The sequence below is a fragment of the Mirounga leonina genome, unplaced genomic scaffold, assembly GCF_011800145.1.
Source record: "Mirounga leonina isolate KUSES-001 unplaced genomic scaffold, KU_Mleo_1.0 Mir_93, whole genome shotgun sequence".
Lineage (NCBI taxonomy): Eukaryota > Metazoa > Chordata > Mammalia > Carnivora > Phocidae > Mirounga > Mirounga leonina.
Window position 1 is genome coordinate 25,702,296 of NW_023270854.1, and position 21,519 is coordinate 25,723,814.

General features: G+C 37.8%; 1 protein-coding gene across 4 annotated transcripts in view; it reads left to right on the forward strand.

Moving 5' to 3' along the window:
- SMAD2 (SMAD family member 2) overlaps positions 1–21,519 on the forward strand; it is an 82,094-nt gene that overhangs the window by 24,784 nt on the left and 35,791 nt on the right. The gene's annotated exons all lie outside the window — the stretch shown is intronic.

Sequence of the window (21,519 nt, forward strand, 5' to 3'; positions counted from 1 at the left end):
CTATTGGTGGACATGACAGGGTTTTGGGGAGTGGCAGCATATAGCATTTTCTAAAATGACTTCTGGTGGTGTCAGACATGTCGGCTAGCATATAGCACATGAAACCATGCTACTTGATTGACAGATTTCCAGTGAGCTTTGGAAAATACAGTCTGGATGCTTGTTGATACTAGATCCCAGTAACACCAGCCTATCTATTCGCAGATACTAACAGTAGAATGTTTCCTGCTTTATTTGGTAGGTTAATTATCCATTTCTTTTATTTTACTTGTTTCATGTATATCTTAAATAAGAGTCACTTTTTTTGTTTATGCTTTTGTTTTACAAATGCTTATGAGGGCTTGCTGAATGCAGGGCGCTATTTCTAGACCCTTGGGGGTACAGTCTGACCAACACACACACAGTTCCTCCTCTTCTAAGGCATAGATCTACACTGGTAGATCTACTAAGCAAATGGGCAAATTGATATAATTTGAGATGGTAATGAGTACAAAGAAGGCCATGACTGAGGGATAAAAAAGCTGCTTTGGATTGGATTGTGACACTTAAACAGCTTTGAGAAGTAGCAGCTAGCTGAAGGGAGAGTCTTCTAGGAGAGGAAGGAGCTAGTGTAAAGACAGTCAGATGAGAAATAACTTACTGTATTGGAGGATTTTAAAAGGAGCCCAGGAGAGATGGAGGAATACAAAATGAGTATAAAACTTGGAAGGAGTCAGATAATATGGCATTGTAAGGCACAGTGGGAGTTTGAATTTTAGTCTAAATATAATAGAAAGCAAAAAAGGATTTTTAAAGTTTTTTTTTTTTTTATTTAAGAAGTGGGGGCTGTGTGTGTGTGTATGTGTATGTAGGTAGTAGACTGGACAGTGGGTCTGGAAGGAGGGAGATCAGGAGGCTAGTAAAGTAGTCTAAATGAGAGATGCTGGAGGGTAGACTGGCACGGTGGCTGTGCTAACACATGAAGTGGACAGATTTGATGGAGTAGAATTGACAGGACTTGGTAATGAATTGGCTAAGAATAAGTCAAGCTACATTTGCTAATTTTTCATTGTATAGTGCCTGGAATTTCAGTTCGGTAAACATTTATTAAAAACACCCACTACATGTGTGATATGCTCTTCCTCGCTAGAGTTAAAATATGGTCTTTGCTCTTGAGTTGCTTTCTAGTAAGGGAGATAAACTTTACAAAATAAAGAAGATCATTTCATAAGTAGTGTAGGTGTTAAGAAAGATGTGTGCTCAGGGAGTTAGTCCAGAGGAGGAGAATTTTGCCCACCCTGCAGCTTTTGGAGAGTTTCCTTCTGGAAAAGGATTGATGCCAGAGCTGAATCTTTTTTTTTTTTTTTTTTTTAAGATTTTATTTATTTATTTATTTGAGACAGAGAGAATGAGATAGAGCATGAGAGGGAGGAGGGTCAGAGGGAGAAGCAGACTCCCTGCCGAGCAGGGAGCCCGATGCGGGACTCGATCCAGGGACTCCAGGATCATGACCTGAGCCGAAGGCAGTCGCTTAACCAACTGAGCCACCCAGGCGCCCCCAGAGCTGAATCTTAATGGGTATAAAGGAGGGATTTAGTCAGGAGAGGCCGGGTTCTCCCAGTGGCCCTGCAGTGTTGAGAGTGACGCTGAGGGGGCACTGCTGAAGGGTGATAAGCTGGCTGGTGTCCTGGGAGGCTGTAAAGCGGAGGCGGGATGTGGCCCGGCTGAGGCTGTGTAGGTGGTAAGGAACCACAAGGTGCACCTCAACCTGAGCGTGGGTGAAGGTGGAGTCACCGAAGAGTCTCAGCTTGGCATGTGGCTCCAGGGAGGAGAATGGTTTGTGAGACTGTCGAGAGTGGGCGCAGGGAGACCGATTGGTAGGTTGTCTTCCTCCTCCAGAGAAGCTGTGTGTGTGCCAGGAGCCGGGGAGCCACGGCTCTGTGCAGCCCGCCTCAGGCTGCCATTGTGTTGCAGTGGTTCTGGACTGAGCGGAGCTGAGAGGAGAGCTGCACCATCCCTTCCTTTAAGGAGACAGTGCTACAGTAGGTAGCGCCCGATGATTCAGATATGTGCAGGTCACCTTGGTCAACATTCTTTTCCTATTTTCCATTCTTCTTATAGCCTATTTTTAAAGATCTTTCCGTATTCTAGGGCTTTTCGATCATTAAAGACAATTTTTTTTTTTTTTTTACTCTTTTACCTGAACAGTGAAAGTCAAGTGGTGGTTGACCATTATTATGTTTTTTACAGTCAGAAGTTCTTTGAAGCTTGGAAACTTGGCTTGTCTAATTTGGTGGGTGTTTTTTTTGTGTTTTGGAGGATTTTTGGGTAAGAAATGTAGATTTGTTAATACCGCTTGTTGTCTATCAAGAAGTTTAAGCTTCTTACACTGTGGTTTGGTCCCATATATTTTATAGAGTTGGCTTTGTTTTTAGTAGGAGAACAGTTAATGTGTGTTAGATTATTAGTTATTTCTTAACTACTAAATAGTGGTTGGGGAGTGGGGGCAGGAAAGGTCCATTATGGGTAAATCCAAACCGTAGTTTAGGCAAAATTATTTAACATATGATACAGAATGGATTTACTGTATAAATTTATGTACTTAAAATTGCAAGAAAGTTGTTAATAAAAAATCTTAAGGTTTTACAAACCCAAAAATACAAATAAGTTCATCTGATGAAGAACATGAAACATAAATTACTTAATTTTTAAAAATGGCAAATGTTTTCTATTAAAATATCTGTTGTATTGACTGTTAACTGTTTCTTCACCCTCGACCCCCTTTCTTTTAATCGTAAAGTGAGACTAAATTTAGGGCAGAAACAGCCCTGGCTCCATGTCCCTCCCACCCCTCATATAATTACTCAGCCTTCATAGTTTTGTCTCTGAAGGGATAGAAACTAGTTAGCACACACATGTCACTACATCTTCCCCGTTGTTGAATGTGGTGACACAAAGTGATTCATTGGTAGAACTTCACCTGTCAAGCTGCAATGAGCTGAATAGTACAAATAAAGCTTCATGAGGCTTTTATATCTCAAACATTTTTGAGACCAAGGAATGGAAGACAACTCAGTCATGAAATGAGAACGGCATTGATATTTGGGTAATGAATCAACCAGAAGAAGAAAAAGCTTTTAGTGTGTATTATCTACAATAAAGCAAAATCCAAACTGCTGTAGGGTTGGAGACTCTAAAGTTAAAAGTAAGGGCCTATGAGGTGTAACATGGCAATTTTATAATATCCATTATATGTAAATGTGTAGGAATGAAGAATTCATTTTCATAAACATAAATTATAAGGGGCTCGGGTGGTGCTTTGACCATGAAATCACATTTTTGATGTCTCATCCTAAGGGAACTGTCAGGAATATGGTCAAAGATTGCTGGTGTTCATTTCAGTTTTGTTTGTAATAGCAAAGAATTAGAAAAATCCCGATCCTGACCCTTAGTTTTCTTAACTCTAATAATAAAGGAAACTTACCAGCTCATTTTATACCAGAATTGAACATGAATAGTAAAAGTTTATACTAGTGTTACTTATAAAAATAGATGGAAAAATTATAAATAAATATCAGAAACTAGAGTTACTAAAAACAAAGTGACAAAATCATGACTAGGAAAAGTTTATTGCAGGAATGCAAGTATGATTCAACTGCAGGAAATGTATTAATATAGATACTCTATAGTCCTATTTAAGAACAACTCTGATTATCTTGATGGATCTAGAAAGGTTTTTTTTTTTTTTAAGATTGTATTTATTTGAGAGAGAGAGAGTTTGCACATGGGCGGGGTGGGGAAGGCACAGAGGGAGAGAGGGAGAAAGAATCTCCAGCAGACTTTGTGCTGAGCATGGAGCCCATTGCCGGGCTGGATCTCAGGACCCTGAGACCTTGACCTGAGACGAAACCAAGAGTCCGACGCTTGACTGACTGAGCCAACCATGTGCCCTCTAGAAAGAGATTTTTATAGAATTCCATATTTATTCATGTTAACAAACTAGAAATAGAAATTTTCTTAACTTGATAAAACATACTTCTGAAAATGTTAACACTTAACCATGAATCTTTAGAGAGAATACACCAAATTGTTAATAGTGGTTATTTATGGATAATCTAAAAAAAAGGAATGTCCTATAGTTTTTTCTTAATATGTATATGTGTATATATATATATATATATATAAAAGTTTTTTACTTTTATAGCCAGCACAATTAAATGTTTAAATAGGATTTTTGGGTGATACTTAAGCTATTCTTTTTTTTTTTTTTTTTCAGTACTTAAACTGTTCTTGTCTTTACTTTTTTTTACCCTTTGAAGTCATTTTTCTGTTAAAGGGCAATTAAATTTCCATTTTGTTAACATTCTTTTAGAAATATATACATTTATATCTGTATTTTCCTTCAAAAAGTATGTTCCTAAAAACAAAAAGTAGTATGTATACATGATTCAGAATTCACCCACCTGTGATACAGTGGGAAATGTCTCCCCTACCCTAGTGTCCCCCATCTCCTTGCCCACTTTATTCAGAAATCCTTGTATTACCCACTTTTTATGTATCCTTTCAGGATAATATGTTTCTTTTTAATGCTGTTACTGATTTTTGGTTTTGTTTTCCATCTTCTAAAGTTTTAAACATTGGAGTACTTAAAGTAAATGTGGATTGTCAACTTTTATTTCTAAGTTCATATTCCTACTCTTTTGCTTTTCTGTATAACCCAGGAAGAATTAAAGAGAAGTCTTTTTAAAAAACCCAAGCAGTGGTATTCTTCAATTCTTCTTAAACTAGTTCCTTTTAATTTTTCAGAAGAGAGTAAGAATAATCCTCTCTCCCTCATTCATAGATAGGTACATACAACTTATTAGTATCTCTGTGTGTGTGTGAGAGAGAGAGAGAGAGCGAGAGAGAATGTGAGAGAACTCTAAATTTGAGGTTTGGTAACCTGTTTTTGAGTCCACTTCAGTCCTGGGTGAATGTGGATCCTGAGGCACGTGACTCCTTTTTACTATTCATCTGTGAAAAAGGGGTGGTAGGTACTGCCTGAGTATTTCCTCAGTACTACTTTTGGGTCCTTTGAAATAATATAAATTTGGTTTGTGAATTGTGAAGCTCTATAATCATGAATGTGATTTATTTGAACTATTCACAGATATTCCATGTCTTCATTCTCTTTCCAGTTTCTCTAAGAGGACTTAAATTGTAGACATTAAATTGTATTGTCTATGCTTAGAAGAAGTTTCTGCCAGGTGACATTGCATTATGTAGAATATAGTTTATTCAAATGTATAACATTTATTCATAAAATCAGAACAGTGAAACTTTTTATAGCTACAAATGAGAACTTTGCAATTGCGGGTCACAGCTATCCTCTATCAGCCTCCAGTTTGTCATTTTCTGTGTGTTCTGTGTGTAAGTTGTGCAAGCCCTTCTGAGGAAGGTGTAGGGCCCTGTGAAACAAGTTTGAAAGATGCTTTAACCTTTATCTCGTACCTACATTTACAGTTAGGTGTTTTGAGGATGCTCTTGCTGCAGGATGCTGGTATTGAGAGCTCTTTTGTGTAGAGGATATATTCTTACATAGGACATTTTTATTATTTACCTTATCAGGGAAAACACCCTGCTGTAGGAATTTTGTCTCTTCATAAAATTACTGAATTGTACCCAGATTAATTAATCTCTGTAAATGTAATGTTTAACACCTGATGCACTAAATATCCTCTCCACTTTTCTTGCCCTATTAATGTACTGTCTTGGCTTTAAAGAATACATTCATCAACCTAGCTAAGATAATAGGCATTTAAGAAATTACAACCATTTTTTCTTTTGCCAGCATCCTTGGTCTGTTTCCAGTTGTATCTGGAGCCATTCCAGCTTGCCCAGACCGTTTCTGTGTTACTAACCACATTCTGGGAAGATCGTAATTATTGGGGACAACATTTAACCGTACTGTTTACTCCTTCTCTTTCCTGTCTTGCGGTAGAGTGTTTCCAGGCCTCTGTGGTCCCCACTAGTGATTCACAAGTAAATGTACCACCAGCTAAGGAACCTGAAATAGAAAGCACCACACATGGACCATGGAGATGGAAAGTAATAGTAAAACACCAGTTTAGGATATCCTGCAATCTGGTTTTAAATCCTCTGTGGTACTTGGGCTAAAATGACTGGATACCACATGTTTCTTATGTTCTGTTCATTTCACTCTAATTTTTCCTTCCTTTTTCAATTTGGATATTTTCTGTTGACCTAACTTTGCATTTACTGATCCTGTTTTATGCTGTGTTTAGTCTGCTGTTAAACACATTCAGTGAGTTCTTAATTTAAAATACTGTATTTTTCTGTTTTGGTATGTTCCTTTGATATTGTAGGTTCCAACTCTCATTTGAAATTCGTCATCTCTGTTTTCCTGAATTTTCTTTAGTATATTTATGATAGTTATTTTAAAGTCCGTATGCCAACTCTAATACCTGGATCATCTGTTAACCCGCTTCCATCATGGTCTGTTCATTCTTTTGATTATTGTATTTCCCTGCCTCTTCATGTGCCGTGTCGTTTTGATGGTCTGGCATATTATTGCATATGAGGGAATGACAGGTGCTGCAAGTGATGCTTTCCCCAAAAAGTATTTGACCTTTCCTATGTCAGGTGGATAGAGGGGCTGATCCCCTTAATCTAAGTGGGGATTGAGCAGGATTGGGGCTCGGTTGCCATTTATTGTGATTCAGTCTACCACTGGCTCGTACCTTTTCCTTGAATAGGGCTTCCCTGGGATTGTGATTGAAAGCCTGGCAGGCCTCTGTCACCTGCCACAAACACCATGGGAGATTCACTTTTGTCCTTCTTTCCATGGTTTGAGTTTGGCTCTTGAGCCTCCTATGGATTACATCTTTACAATCTGGCAAACCTTTTTTTTTTTTTTTTTTAAAGATTTTATTTATTTTTTGACAGAGAGCTAGAGAGGGAACACAGCAGGGGGAGTGGGAGAGGGAGAAGCAAGCCTCCCACAGAGCAGGGAGCCCGACGCGGGACTCGATCCCAGGACCCTGGGATCATGACCTGAGCTGAAGGCAGACGCTTAACAACTGAGCCACCCAGGTGCCCCTGGCAAACATCTTCGAGGGAGGAGAATCCTGTGATTGTTCAAAGTTTTGTTACTTTCTTCAGTAGAGTTTCTCTTCCCAGACCAAGCCTGACCTTCATCCTATTCCTAGAATCTGCATATGAGCTCTGGGAAAGGAATGACAGGAGGTCCTCAGTTCACCTAGAATATTTTCCTTCTCCTTCGTGTGTGTGTGTGTGCTTTTATTTATTCATTTGAGAGAGAGAGAACACGAGCAGGGGGAGGGGCAGATGTGGGGCTCGATCCTGGGACCCTGGGATCATGACCTGAGCCCAAGGCGGACGCTTAGCCGACTGAGCCACCCAGGTGCCCTCTTCTTCTTACAACTTTGATTCATTCTGTTCTGGTTATGTTAGCAGCTCTCCTTGTCTTTTTGCACAATTTTTGTTGTTGTTGTTATTTTTTTCCTCTAGTTGTTGCAACAGTGACATTAGCCTGCTATGACCTTTTATCTTACCTGGAAGTAGAATTGTTTTTTGTTTTTTTTTTTTAAGATTTTATTTATTTATTTGACAGAGCGAGAGAGCACAAGCAGGGGGAGCAGCAGAGGGAGAGGAAGAAGCAGGCCCCCTTCTGAGCAGGGAGCCTGATGCGGGACTCAATCCCAGGACCCTGGGATCATGACCTGAGCCGAACGCAGATGCTTAACCATCTAAGCCACCCAGGCACCCCTGGAAGTAGAATTGTAACAGAATGTTCAAATGGGGACGCCTCTGGTATTTATTCAGAGACCCCCAAATCTGAGATCAGTAGATTGCAAGTAACCTATATTCAACACTGAGGTGCAGTAGACCATTCAGCGGCAGGACTTGCAGACGGGATTCCAGAGACAGTTGTGGCTATGGTTAACCCATCACTCACTTCTAGGCTATATAGAAGAAATGCAGGAGCTTGTAAGAGGGATCCCATATGAGAATTTCTTTGCAGAACGCAGTATATGCTGTGGCATTTCCCCTTTCTTTCGTCCACATTGAGGGGCTTCAGGAGAACGTACCCATTTGACTTGCTGAGGTTTGGGAAATAAAAAGACTGGTACCTGCCTTCCACCTGAAAATGGCTAACAAGTGAGAGGCCAGATAGAGCTGCCCCTGCATCAGTAGAATGAAGAGCAGGCACAGTGAGAAGAGCCAGCATGGTCAGAGTTTGATGGAGCAGAGATGCACCAGTTTTCCCAAGGTCCAGACTTTACACTAAGGTAGTTGAAGTTGTCTCAAAATGATCAAGAGGCCCAACCTGGAGTGTTGCAGTGGCCCAGGCAGACCAGCCAGGGAAGTACCTGCACCAGGAGCTGACTGCAGGTAAGAGGCAGCACTGGCCTTCTGAGCCTCACAGGACGTCAGCATCACATTGCTGTCACATCAGCTCTCAATCTGGTCGGCCCCATAAGGCTGCTCCTTTTTCCTCTAAAACCCCCTCTTAAAAATAAGAGCTGCAGAGTCCCGGAGGAGGTGGGGTTAGCAAGATTGGGAGGATAAAGTTTTCGTTTTGAGCAGGGTAACATGTTAGTTTCTGAAGAGATCTACTGTTACTCCATACATCTGAGTAGGACTCGAGCAGCCCTAGGATCATTCCAAAGTGTGACTGCTGGAAGGAGAGCAGGTGGACGAGAGCTTTTTGGAGTATGAAAGGGCGTGAGAGTGGGCGGGGTTCACCGAGTCTGCTTGTCGAAGAAGCCGTCTATGTTCTTGTTTTTGAAAACTTTTGGGAGTCCAAGGTTAGTGGGGCTGGCGATGGATAGAATATATGAGAGTGGAGGGATGGTACATTACCATTTTCACAATGCATGAACTTCTTTTCTGAACATAATGTAATTGACCATGATACCTGTCAGATTTTCCAATGAGGCTTTATTTCCCAAGAGGCGATTTTATTATAATTGGAGTTTCCTTCTTTTACCATCTTTTCCCCCCCTTTAAACAGTTATACTAGTCTTTCAGAATCCAGCTGTAGCTCTCCTGTTGAGTCATTATGGGAAGCACTGCGGAATGGTGGTCTTCAGGCCCTTAGGAAACTGATCATGCATAATGTTACATTAGAACTATGTAAGATTTTTGATTAATTCCCTCCTCCCATACTTTTTTCTTTTATGAGCTTTGCTTCTTTGTATGACTTTATATGTTTGTAAGAAGATATAATTTCTCCCTGACTTGGTTTACTTCCAAGTTTGCTAGGCTAATGCAGGAGAGCAGGTGAAGGGAGGCTATATTTGTGTTAAGGACAGTGTGAAAGTTCAGAGTTCGATACTGAACAAAATTTATAAAGAAAAATATTTTAAGAACTTGAGAGAATTTTTTCCTCATTGTTTTTATGTGATGGCTCTTATAATTTGCATTAACAGTTATAAGTAATACATTTGTCTATGTGTATTACCTATACATTATAACTTCTTCATGTAAAAACATATTGTCCACTTCAAAGTGTTTACAAATGTGAGTTGATTTTTATTTTATAGATGCTAATTTTTAAAAATGTCAGATTAAAAAACCTTTCTTTACAACCAAATACAAGCACCACAAAAATGTATGACTTAGAAAGTTGAGTTTTTACAGAATTCTATTCTGTATTTTAATTCTTGTTTTATCTATTTAATTTAAAAGATTGGAATGATACGTACTTATATTTTCCATTAGGATTTTTTTTTTGTCATTTAGGATACATTTTTAATTGTTAAAAGAATATATAAAAATTTCAAAAATCTGTTAGCTACATTATTAAAATAAATATTCTGAGCCCATTTTATTAGCTTTTTTTTTCGTAAGTGAAAAGTTTGTTTTTGGATGAACTTGAAATATTTTGAGCAACTATTTTTAGAATTGATACCTAATTAAAAAAAATTTTTTTAAAAGATTTATATATCTGAGAGCAGGAGTGAATGTGAGGGGGTGGGGGAGGGGCAGAAGGAGAGGGAGAATCTCAAGCCGACTCCCTACTGATTGAAGACCCAGATGCAGGGCTCGATCTCACAACCCTGAGATTATGACCTGAGCCAAAATCAAGAGTCTGACCCTTAACTGACTGAGCCAATCAGGCCCCCCTAGAATTGATACTTAAAATCAATTGTAGGGACTTCAGTGATAGGGACTATTTTATTTGTGTGGGAGGTGTTTTTCAAAGGCAGTTGGAACATCTAGCAAGGTCTCAAAGTAGTGTTTTCAATATAACATTTAGAGGTAAAGGTGAAATATTTTTTCAGTCCTTACTTGGTCCTTCTGCTTCTAAGAGCTATACCAAACCAAAGAAGAATAAGAGTTACCAATTTTATCCTTTTAGGACTTTGACCATAGGGATTCTGTTGTCTCCTCCTATTTTGATTTGGGAGTGGCTGTGCCAATTTACTTGTCTAAAGAATCCCCCCCCCCGGACGCCTGGGTGGCTCAGTCAGTTAAGCATCTGCCTTCAGCTCAGGTCATGATCCCAAAGTCCTGGGATCGAGTCCCGTGTCGGGCTCCTTGCTCAGCAGGGAGCCTGCTTCTCCCTCTGCCTGCCGCTCCCCCCTGCTTATTCTCTCTCTCTCTCTTTCTGACAAATAAAATCTTTAAAAAAAAAAAAAAATTTTTTTTTTTTCCTGAGAAAATTAACTCATCGCAAAATCTCTAATTTTTATAATTAAGCACATTCTATGAAGGTTTTACTTATCTGGGATACTATACTAAAGTTACTCTTTTAGTTTTGTCTTGCTGTGTTTTTATTGTTTGTTTTTAATAACTATATAAGAGGCAGAATAGCGTTGGTAATTAAGAATGCAACCTCTTCTGGCCACTTGCTGGCTGCATGATGACATGTGACTTTACCTCTGTGCTTCCACTACCTCATTTGTCCAGTGGGGATAACAGTGCCTGATTCGTGGGTTGTTGGAAGGTCAAGTGATTTAATATGTGTAAGGGCTTAGTGCTGATACGTGCATTGTAAAATGACCTCTCTGAAGTGCTGACATCAAGAAGCCATAAACATAAATGTGTACCTGCTTAATAAAAAAGCTTCAAAATATGTGGAGTAAAACTTGGAAGAATTAATGGGTCAAAATCACAAATCCACAGTTACAGTTGGAGAGTTCAGTTAGGCCCCAAAAAATCAGTAAAGACATAGAAGATCTAGATTACACTGTTAACCACTGACTTGATGTTTATAGACTACTAAATCTAATATCAGTATAATACAGTCTTTTCAATTGCTCATGGTAACTATACCAGGAAAGACTATTTGCAGGGCAGAAGTCTCAATAAATTTTAAAAGGTTGAATCAAAAAAGTATATTCTCTGCCAACAACAGAATGAAATTAGAAATCAATACCAATAAAACATCTTAAAAAATGGAGATTAAACGACACAGCTCTTTGACCCATGGGTTATTTAGAAGAAAACCATGAGAGAAATTAGAATATAATTCAGACTAAGTGATAATGAAATTACAGCATATCAAATATGTGGGATGTAGCTGAAACAGTGCTTAAAGGGAAATTTATAGCTTTAAATAACCATATTAGAAAACTTACCTAAGACTTCATGTAAGAAAGTAGAAACAAAAGTCAAAGAAAATGGAAAGTAAGTAGAAGGGAAAAAAAATAATAAGAAATCCGTGATTAGAAGAAAGACAGTAGAGGTAAGTTGGTAAACCCCTCTTAGACTAATGGTGAGAAAGAACATGATAGAGACCATAAACATAAATTACCTCTGTTAGAAATGAAATGTCCTACAGACATTAAAAGCCTAATATGCATATATTTTAAATAACTTTATGCTATTAAGTTTGAAATGGTCAACTTTCTTAAAAAATGTTATCCTAGCTGATGAAAGAAGAAATGGAAGATTTGGGTAGCTCTGTATCAATTAAAGAAATTGAATTCATGGGGTCCCTGAGTGGCTCAGTTGGTTGAGCATCTGCCTTTGGCTCTGATCATGATCTTGGGATCCTGGGATCGAGCCCCATGTCGAGCTCCCTGCTCAGCATGGAGTCTGCTTTTCCCTCTGTGCGCCCCCCCCGCCCCGCTCATGCTCGCTCGCTCTCAGAAGAATAAATAAAATCTTTAAAAAAAGAAAACTGAATTCATAATTAAAATCTTTACCACAAAGAAAACTACTGGTGTGGGTGGCTTTCCTGGTAATTTCAAACATTTGAGCAAGAAATAATATCAGTCTTACAGAAACTCAGAAAAAAAGTTCTCTTATGAGGCCAACATAACCCCAATGCCAGAACTTGGCAAAGACAGCATCCAAAGGAGAAAATTTATGGATTAATATTTGTCAAAAAATTGTTAAAATAAACAGCAATATATAAAAAGAATACGTCACAGGTGAGATTTATCCCAAAAATGCAAGTTTAATTTATAAATTTCAAAAATTAGTGTAATTCACTGCACTAACAAAGGAGAAAAAGCATAAGATCACCCCACTTGGTCAAAAGCAATTGACAAAATTCATCCATTCATGATAAACACCCCCAGCAAACTAGAAATGTCAAGAGATTTCCTCAGTGTGATAAAGGACATTTAAGAAAAACTGACAGCTGAGAGAATCATAAAATAGTGTTTTCCCAATATCAGAATCAGGACAAGGACGTCTGTCCACTCTTGTGTCTTCAATTCATTATTTTAGTGGAGGACCTAGCCAGTGGAATATGAAATGTAAAAGGCATAAAGATCTGAAAGATTGGGTCAAACTTGGTTTTTGTAGATGACATGATCATGTAAGAAACCTTTTAAAAGCAATCTACAAAAACATCTAAAACAAATGATTAAATTTATTAGCAAGGCTGCACTTTACAGATCCAGTGTCTAAAAATCCATTTTTTCATAAATATGGAAGTGATATTAAGAAACCAGTGCTGGGAATAGTATCAAACTTAAAAATAGTCTCAATAAAATTTTTAAAAGACACACAAGATCTCTACACTGAAATTTCAAAACCCTGATGAGGGAAATTAAAGATGAATGGAGAGAGAATTCTTATATAGACAGGCTTTTACCAGAATGCCACTCCCTCAGATTACAGTTAGAAACTGCACAAGATAAAAAGAAAAACATAGGGCACTAGAGAGTAAACAAAAATAGACTTCTTTTGGAGGAGATTTGACTCTTAGAAGAAAAGGTGAATTTTGTTTTTAATAAGCTTTTTTAAATCCATGCAGAATGTGCAGAGTAGCTAAAATTTCATTCCAAAACCCACTTTTTCTGTCCTGATAAACCAGAGGTTGGAGTTTGGGACAACCATAATGGCTGAAGAGTGAGGGGAAAATCCTAGCAAGGAAAGAGCTACAGAACAGAATGCGAGAGTCCCAGATTCTGCTTAAGAACGTCACCAAAATCACTGGGCTGACCCCTGAACCCACACATTTGTAGGGTAGACTTAGTGCATGCAGCCTAGTTAAAGGTAAAAAATGGATTTGAATTGTTCAAAGACAGAATTTGCAGTTTAAGTGCAAACAAATTAATTGCCAGCCAAAACAAAAACCGTTAACCCTTATTGGAGAAAAATAACAGAATCTAGCATCTCTGTCACATACCAATCAGTGTCCGGCATATAGTCCCAAATTACTCAACATATGAAGAACGAAGAAAATGTGACCCTATCTCAATAGGAGACCAATGGAGACCAACCCTGAGATGACCTACATGTTGGAACTACCATGCAATAAATTGACATATTTATGAGTTGGAACACTCAGGAATATTAAGTCAATTTCTTCTAATTTAGTCTGATCCAAATCAATCTCCCTAAAGAGCTTTTTTTTTTTTTCCTCATGTGTGTGGAAATGTACAGGCTTACCCTAAAATTTACATGGAAATGCACAGGGCCTAGAATATCCAAAGCAATCTTGAGAAGAAAAAACAAAGAGGACTTAAATTATCTGACTTTAAGACTTTCCATGAAGCTACAGTAATCAGTACAGTGTGGTTCTGGCATAAAAACAAAAAGATAAATAGAATAGATAACCCCAAAGAGATAAGGTTATTTGATTTTTGACAGAGATGCCAAAGTGATCCAATAGGGACAGGAAAGTCTTTTTAACATATAATGCTGGAAGAACTGGATATCCATATGGAAGAATGAACTCTGATGCCACCTTATGCCATTCAAAAAAAAAAAAATTCCAGATCATAGTTCTCATCTAAAAGCCTATATAGGAGAATATATTCGTGAGTTGGGGATAGGCAAAGGTTATTGTGGTTTTTATATAGAAAGCGGTAGGAGGAATTTGATAAGTTAGACTTCATTAATACTAAAAGGATCTCAGAAAACATTAAGAAATGAATAAGCAAATCACAAAATAGAAGAAAGTATTTGCAAAACATTTCTGACAAAAGGATTGTATCCAGAATTTATAAAGAATTTCTGGAACTCAGAATCTAATTTTAAAAATGGGGAAAAAATTTAGATACAAAAGAAGACATACCAATGGCCAGTAAACCAGTGGAAAGTGTGCAATATTTTTAGTCATCATGAAAATGCAAATTGAAACCATTATGAAATACCACTGCACAGCCACCAGAATGGCTATAATTAAGTAAACTGACCACATCAAATGTTGCGGAGGCTGTGGAACAACCAGAAACTTTTCATATATTGAAGGAGGGAATATAAAATGGTACTTTAGACTTGGGAGAAAAGGTCTGGCACTTTCTTTTAAAACTAAACATGCGTCTACCCAATAACCTCTAAGAATTTCACTTCTAGGTATTTACCCAAGACAGAACATGTGTCCACAAAAAGGCATGCACTTACTTGAATGCTCATGGCAGCTTTATTCATAATACCCCAGATCTGGCAACAGGTCAGGTGTCCATTGGTAAAAAATAACTAAACAAATTGTGGTCTGTTTATGTAATGGAAAGTCCAAGCACCATTCAGTCACATGGGTGACTCTCAAAATCATTATGCTGAGTCAAAAAAGCCAGACCCAAAGGAGAATATACTGTATGATTCTATTTATGCAGAAGTTCTAAAAGAGATTAAAGATATGGTGAAAAAAACAGATCCATGATTGCCTCAGGATGGGAGAGGGGATGGCAGGAATTGACTGATAAAAGGGCATTAGGGGCTTTCTGGGTGGATATTCTTGTCAGGGTTGGGGGTTAACACATTTTATGCAACGGATAAAACAAGATGGCACCATTAAGGTTTGTTTCATGTTAGGTAATTTTACCTAAAAAAAAAAAAGTGAGCAATGAATTCTAGTTAATATATGTATGTTTAAGTGTCTATTTTTGAGGAATCTGCAACTTAAATTTTAATATATCAAAAAATAAGGTGGGTTGATAAATAGAGGGGCAAGGACCAAGCATAGCCCAGAACCTTTGTTGGAATTTTCCAGGGAAGGAATGGGCAATTCCAGGTAGATATACTGAGAGAGATTAGGTTTGGGTAGCTTGAATAATTTCATCAGGCTCTGGAACTAGGGGTCACTCCTAGTTGTCCAGTACCTAGCTCTAGGGTGATTTATGGCAGGAGGAATATTGGCATGATGTGTGAGAGTTTATTAGGGGTATGGGCTCTGGAGAGGTTGGTTTTTATGTGAGAAAGGTGCACTCCCCAGGGAGTCTCTTGCTATCTCTAGGAATTAGCCCTGGGAGGAACAACCTCCCCATCAAGGCCCCAAATGCCAGAGTATTAAGAATACAGAAAAGAAGAAAATATACTCAGTACATACTACTGTAAAAGTTTGAAATCATTCATTTACACTATAATTCTGCAAAAGTGTGTACCTTGAAAAATTTAGGCTCTTAAGCCAGCCGGAAATGGATATAAGTCCTGGCTCTTACTTCAATAGCTCTGTGACCTTTTGAGTTATTTAACTGCTCACATTTATTTCTTTATTTGAAAATAATGGTAATGTGAATTCACTTTATAGGGTTGATATGAGTATAAAAGATAGTATATGTAAAGCACTTTGATATGCTAGGTACATAGCAAATGCTTAAAATAAGTGTTGGCAATTTTTCTTTCTTCTTTCTTTTTTTTTTTTTTTTTTTAAAGATTTTTTATTTATTTGACAGAGAGAGACACAGCGAGAGAGGGAACACAAGCAGGGGGAGTGGGAGAGGGAGAAGCAGGCTTCCTGCTGAGCAGGGAGCCCGATGCGGGGCTCGATCCCAGGACCCTGGGATCACGACCTGAGCCGAAGGCAGGCGCCCAACGACTGAGCCACCCAGGCGCCCCTCTTTCTTTTTTGTTTAAGGTTTATTTATTTGAGAGAGAGAGCACGCATGCGTGTGGTGGGGAAGAGCAGAGGGTGAGAGAGAATCTCTAAGCAGACTCTGCAATGAGCGTGGACCCAGATGCGGGGTTCGATTTTTCAACCCCTGAGATCATGACCTGAGCAGAAATCAAGAGTCAGATGCTTAATTAAGGCACCCCTAAGTGTTGGCAATTTTTAAAGTTTTCTGTAGCCAATGAAAATTTCTTTTCTTTTTTTTTTAAAGATTTTTATTTATTTATTTAACAGAGATAGCGCAAGTAGGCAGAGCGGCAGACAGAGGGAGAGGGAGAAGCAGGCTCTCCGTTGAGCAGGGAGCCCGATGCGGGGCTCGATGCCAGGACCCTGGGATCATTACCTGAGCTGAAGGCAGCCGCTTAACCGACTGAGCCACTCAGGCGCCCCAACCAATGAAAATTTCTTAATTGTTCACTTGGACCCTTTGCTGATTTGTTAAGGACAAGATTGTTCCTAAAGCTTCTGATAGAAGGAAGGCAAAAAAAAAAAAAAAATCTGGAGGTGGGCATTTTCTTTTTTTTTTTTCTGTTTCCCACCCCTTAGCTGCAGAGTGGTGATGAAGTACACAGTTATAGTATGTGTAATTACAGAGACACATGGTCTTTTTATTACAACGATCAGTTCTTGATTCCTGAGCTATTTAAAATATAAATGTTAGTCCCTGCTAGTTACATATGAAATGAAAGGGGTGTTTTGTTGTAAGGAGAAATAATTACAGATGGGTAGTTACAGATTGTTCCATGAAGTCCATATTTCTTGAGTATATCTGTAATCAAGAGCTGGAGCCTCGAGTGAAGTTTCTTTTGCTGATACCATTCTGCTAATTTGTTAACCCCTTTAATTTTAGTGTTCAGCATGCTTTATAATCTTGACAAGCTGGATTCTTACTCCTTTTGATTTGTAGAAGAAATATACTCTTTAGGCAAGGAGGTATTGAAAAATAATAAATTGGTAAAACAGTGTAAGGTTTATTACTTGACACTGGTAGTTGAACTGCTGCAGTAAGTCATGCAAATATGACAAGAACAGTAAAACTCATAGTTTATAGGATTCTGTGGTCTGAGCCTTCAGTCGTGAACTTAGTTTTCATCATTTCTCTTTTGTCTCCTGATAACAAGTATATAAATAAATATACATGTCCTTAATATAGACGGTATATTAACAAACATAATGTCTGTTTGAAAGAAGTACAAAATGTTAATGTAGATGTGTATAGAAAATACCTCTGCATGTATATAGTTGGTAAATTGTACACTAGACTTAAAATTTTAACTTCGGTTTTCAAAGGTCAGTTTATTCTTAGATGAAGAAAAGCATTAAGCGTTAATTTTACTGCTATTTATAAAAGTGATTACTAAGGGGCACCTGGGTGGCTCAGATGGTTAAGCATCTGCCTTCGGCTCAGTTCATGATCTCAGGGTCCTGGGATCGAGTCCCGCATCGGGCTCCCTGCTTCTCGGGAGCCTGCTTCTCCCTCTGCCTCTCTCTCTCTCTCTGTCTGTCATGAATAAATAAATAAAATCTTAAAAAAAAAAAAAAGTGATTACTAGGGAAATTCTGTAAGAATTTCTGCCAGACTTACTAGCAAGTAAACCTAGCTAATTATCTGACTAGTCCAGTGATCAGTAATACATTGTATGCCACGCAAACTTTTTGGCACTTTAGTGTCCTGATGATTGTAATAGCTGTTTTAACCTCTTTTCTCCAGATTTTTTAAGATTCAGTCAGTATATGCAAGAAGCTTACACAGTTGCTAGGGGATAATCTGCCTGTAAGAAATTGTGTTCCATACAAAGACTGCAGGACTTTGCATGAGATTCTCAAATGGGCATGCTTGCTCATCTGTGTATTGATGCAGAGACAGCATTGTAGATGATTTATGGTCTATTACATCCTATTTAAACATGTTTGCAATATTCTATGTTAATTGCATTAGTGAACAATATCAAGCTTTGATCGGTCAGAATTTATCTGAGACAAGTTCATGTTTTTAACCATTAATATGATATTTTTTAGTACTCAATTTTTAGAATGTCTTGAAGTCAGATGGTCAAATAAATTTAGGAAGTGTTGAGCTAATGTGTTTGGGATAGTGCTAAGATAATATTAATAATAAAACTCAGTACTTTCTTCGGGATATATTGTTGATTTCACCAAGTGTGTGTATTAGTTTAGCTTTCTCAGACCTATCCTCTATTATTCTTACTTGTAAACAGTTTGATATGCATGTAGATGCTTTTCACATTCAAGTAATGTACAGACATTTCTGTGGCTTGCCTTAATAGTGTTTAAATATATAGGAACATAATTTAGTGAGGAGTCTGGTTGGTTCAGTCTGTTAAGCGTCTGCCTTTGGCCCAGGTCATGATCTCAGAGACCTGGGATTGAGCCCCTTGTCTCAGTGGGGAGCCTGCTTCTCTCTCTCCCTCTGCCATTCCCCCTGCTTGAGCTCTCTTGTGCTCTCTCTCTCAGATAAATTCTAAAAAAAAAAACAAAAAAAACTAATTTAGTGTAAACTTTAAGCTTATCAGAAAAGGCTAGTTTATACTGAGCTCTGTAACTAAGAAAATTCTAACGTCATTTTAACAAATGATGCCTTTTTTGTTAATACTGATTTTCTTTTTCCATTTGTGATTGTGGTACTGCATGCTATCCATGACTAGGGTTCTTTTGAGGTCCGTGTACTACCCTGTGCTCTGTGTTGCTAAATTCTACTTCTTTTCTCTGCAACTACTATTAAACATTTAAATAGCACACACCCTGATTCATTTGGCCTTTCAAATGGTGTGATGTCATCATTTCCATGTTAAGTCAATCTCTCTACTTACCCTTGGCACTGAGGTGTTTGTAACAGACCCAAGCCCAGACACTGCCGTGATGAAGCAGTAAAGACTGGTGCTTATCCAGTGACCCAGGATACGGAAGGATATGGAAGTTACTGTTTTCTCACAATAAAAATGTATCAAGTTATTGTAGGAACCAGACAGACCCTTGAAAAAAGTATTATATTTGAGGTGCCCACAGATCCCTAGGCTTTAGTCATAGAAATGCTGGTGTAGTTGGTATTAAAGTAAAAGTTCAGAAAGCTCTTTGTAGAGTGGAAAGCATTGTTTGGTAAGATGTGGATTAGAATCCTGACCCTGCCACTTGTTAGGTGTATGACCTTGGTGAGGGTATTTTATTTTCTTTCTGAGGCTGAGTTTTCCCAAATTTAAAATGAAATAGTAATACATAGCTTGCAGGTTATTACAAAGGTCCATGATGTAAAGTCTTACACGGTACCTGACACGTAGTCGCTAACGCATGAAAGTAATTGTTACTACATATTTCACTGAGTCTAAGATGAACATATTTTCACTTTGGGATGCATCTTGTAAATAAAATTAGAAGTGTTTTCTTTTACATTAACACAAAATAATGTATTTTAAATAGATGATATTCTAGATTTATTGGAATAGGGAATGTATAAAAGAGCTTTCATATAGTTGTTACAGTTAGTGCTCTTTCTTTAACATTTTTCCTGCATTCGTTTCTTTTATTTTTTTATTTATTTATTTTTAAGATTTTATTTATTTATTTTACAGAGAGAGATAAGCAAGAGAGGGAACACAAGTGGGGGGGTGGGGGGGGAGAGGGAGAAGCAGGCTTCCTGCAGAGCAGGGAGCCTGATGCGGGGCTTGATCCCAGGACCCTGGGATCACATGCTTAACGACTGAGCCACCCAGGTGCCCTGCATTTGTTTCTTTTAATATTTTTCAGGAACTGTCCATACTTGAAATTGTAACTTGCCCCTCCTTACTAACAAACTGAAAACCTGAGAGAGCCATTTTTCTGCACTGTTATTTAAAATATATGCTTTAGTGTGACTAGGAGTATTGTGATCCAGTTTTTATGCTCAACAAATACTAATTTAGTCTTCCTTGTTGCTCATTGGTAGGTATACAGACATCTTTGGGAGCTCAGGGTCTTACGGGCAAAATAAAATGTGGTTATAGAAAATCAATGCTTAAGGAAGGAGGGGGTGATTAAAACCACCTGATTTAAATCCCCTAGATTGCTAGGTCTTAAAAATTGCCCTGAATTGGTAGGCATACCTAAAGAAATAGTAGTTAAGTCAAAAGGTGGCTAGGAAGGGGCTATTGACATAAATGCATGTGGAAGAAAATGGGTTCCAAAGGCCTATGTTAGAGAAGACATTGTGCCAGAGGAAAATGAACAGGACTCTCACTGGCACTTTATCGTCTCCTACAGTAATGCCCAACGTGAGCTGAAATGACGCAGAATAGGAAATAACAGTCTGTACTTCTTATGCTTAGTTATCTAAGGTTAGAAGCATATCTTTTTATAGAAATGTCAAGATGTTTTGACTTGCATTTAATTCTGTGGCAGTATTTTGTTTCATTTGTTTAATTTTGGAAAAAGACAATATATTCACATGGTTTAAAAATCTGTATATGTATACACATATAGACATGCATGCATACATACAAACAGAACAAACATACATTGAAAAGTCTTCTTCCCCTCCTCCACCTCAGATAACCCATTCATGGTGTGTCTGTGTGTGTGTGTGTGTGTGTGTGTCCTGAGGCATACACATATACATAGATACTTCTTTTTTTTTTTTTAAGAGAGTAGCTTACTATACATACTGTGCTTGCTTTTTTCACTTAATATGATTTTTAGAGATTTTTCCCTATAAGTTCATAGGGAGCTTTATCATATACTAAATTATTATATGAATATTTTTTTGTTGCTGATTTTCATTCTGAGTTTTGTCTAATTGAGTTCTTTTGGGTTTTTTTCTTGGGTTTTTGTTGTTAGTTTTTTAAGGTACAGTTTTCAAATGGCAAAGTACATAAATCATAAGTGCACAATAAGATGATATTTGACAAATGCGTTTACAGTGTATCAAGATAATAGAACATTTTCATCATCCAGAACATTCTTTCCTGTGCTTTCCCAATGGTTTTTGAGGCAACCACTGTTTGAATTTTTTTTTTGCTTTCAATTTTTTTTTTTTCCCCTTCTAGAACTTCATGTGAATGGAATCATTCAATATCTAGTCGTTTATGTTCAGCTTCTTTTAGCCAACTAAGTATTTCTGAGATAAATACATCTCACCCGTGTTGTAATTCTTCTTTTCCAAGATTGTTTTGCTATTCAGGATCCTTTGCATTTCTAACCAGCTTGTCAATTGTTATAAAAATACCTTG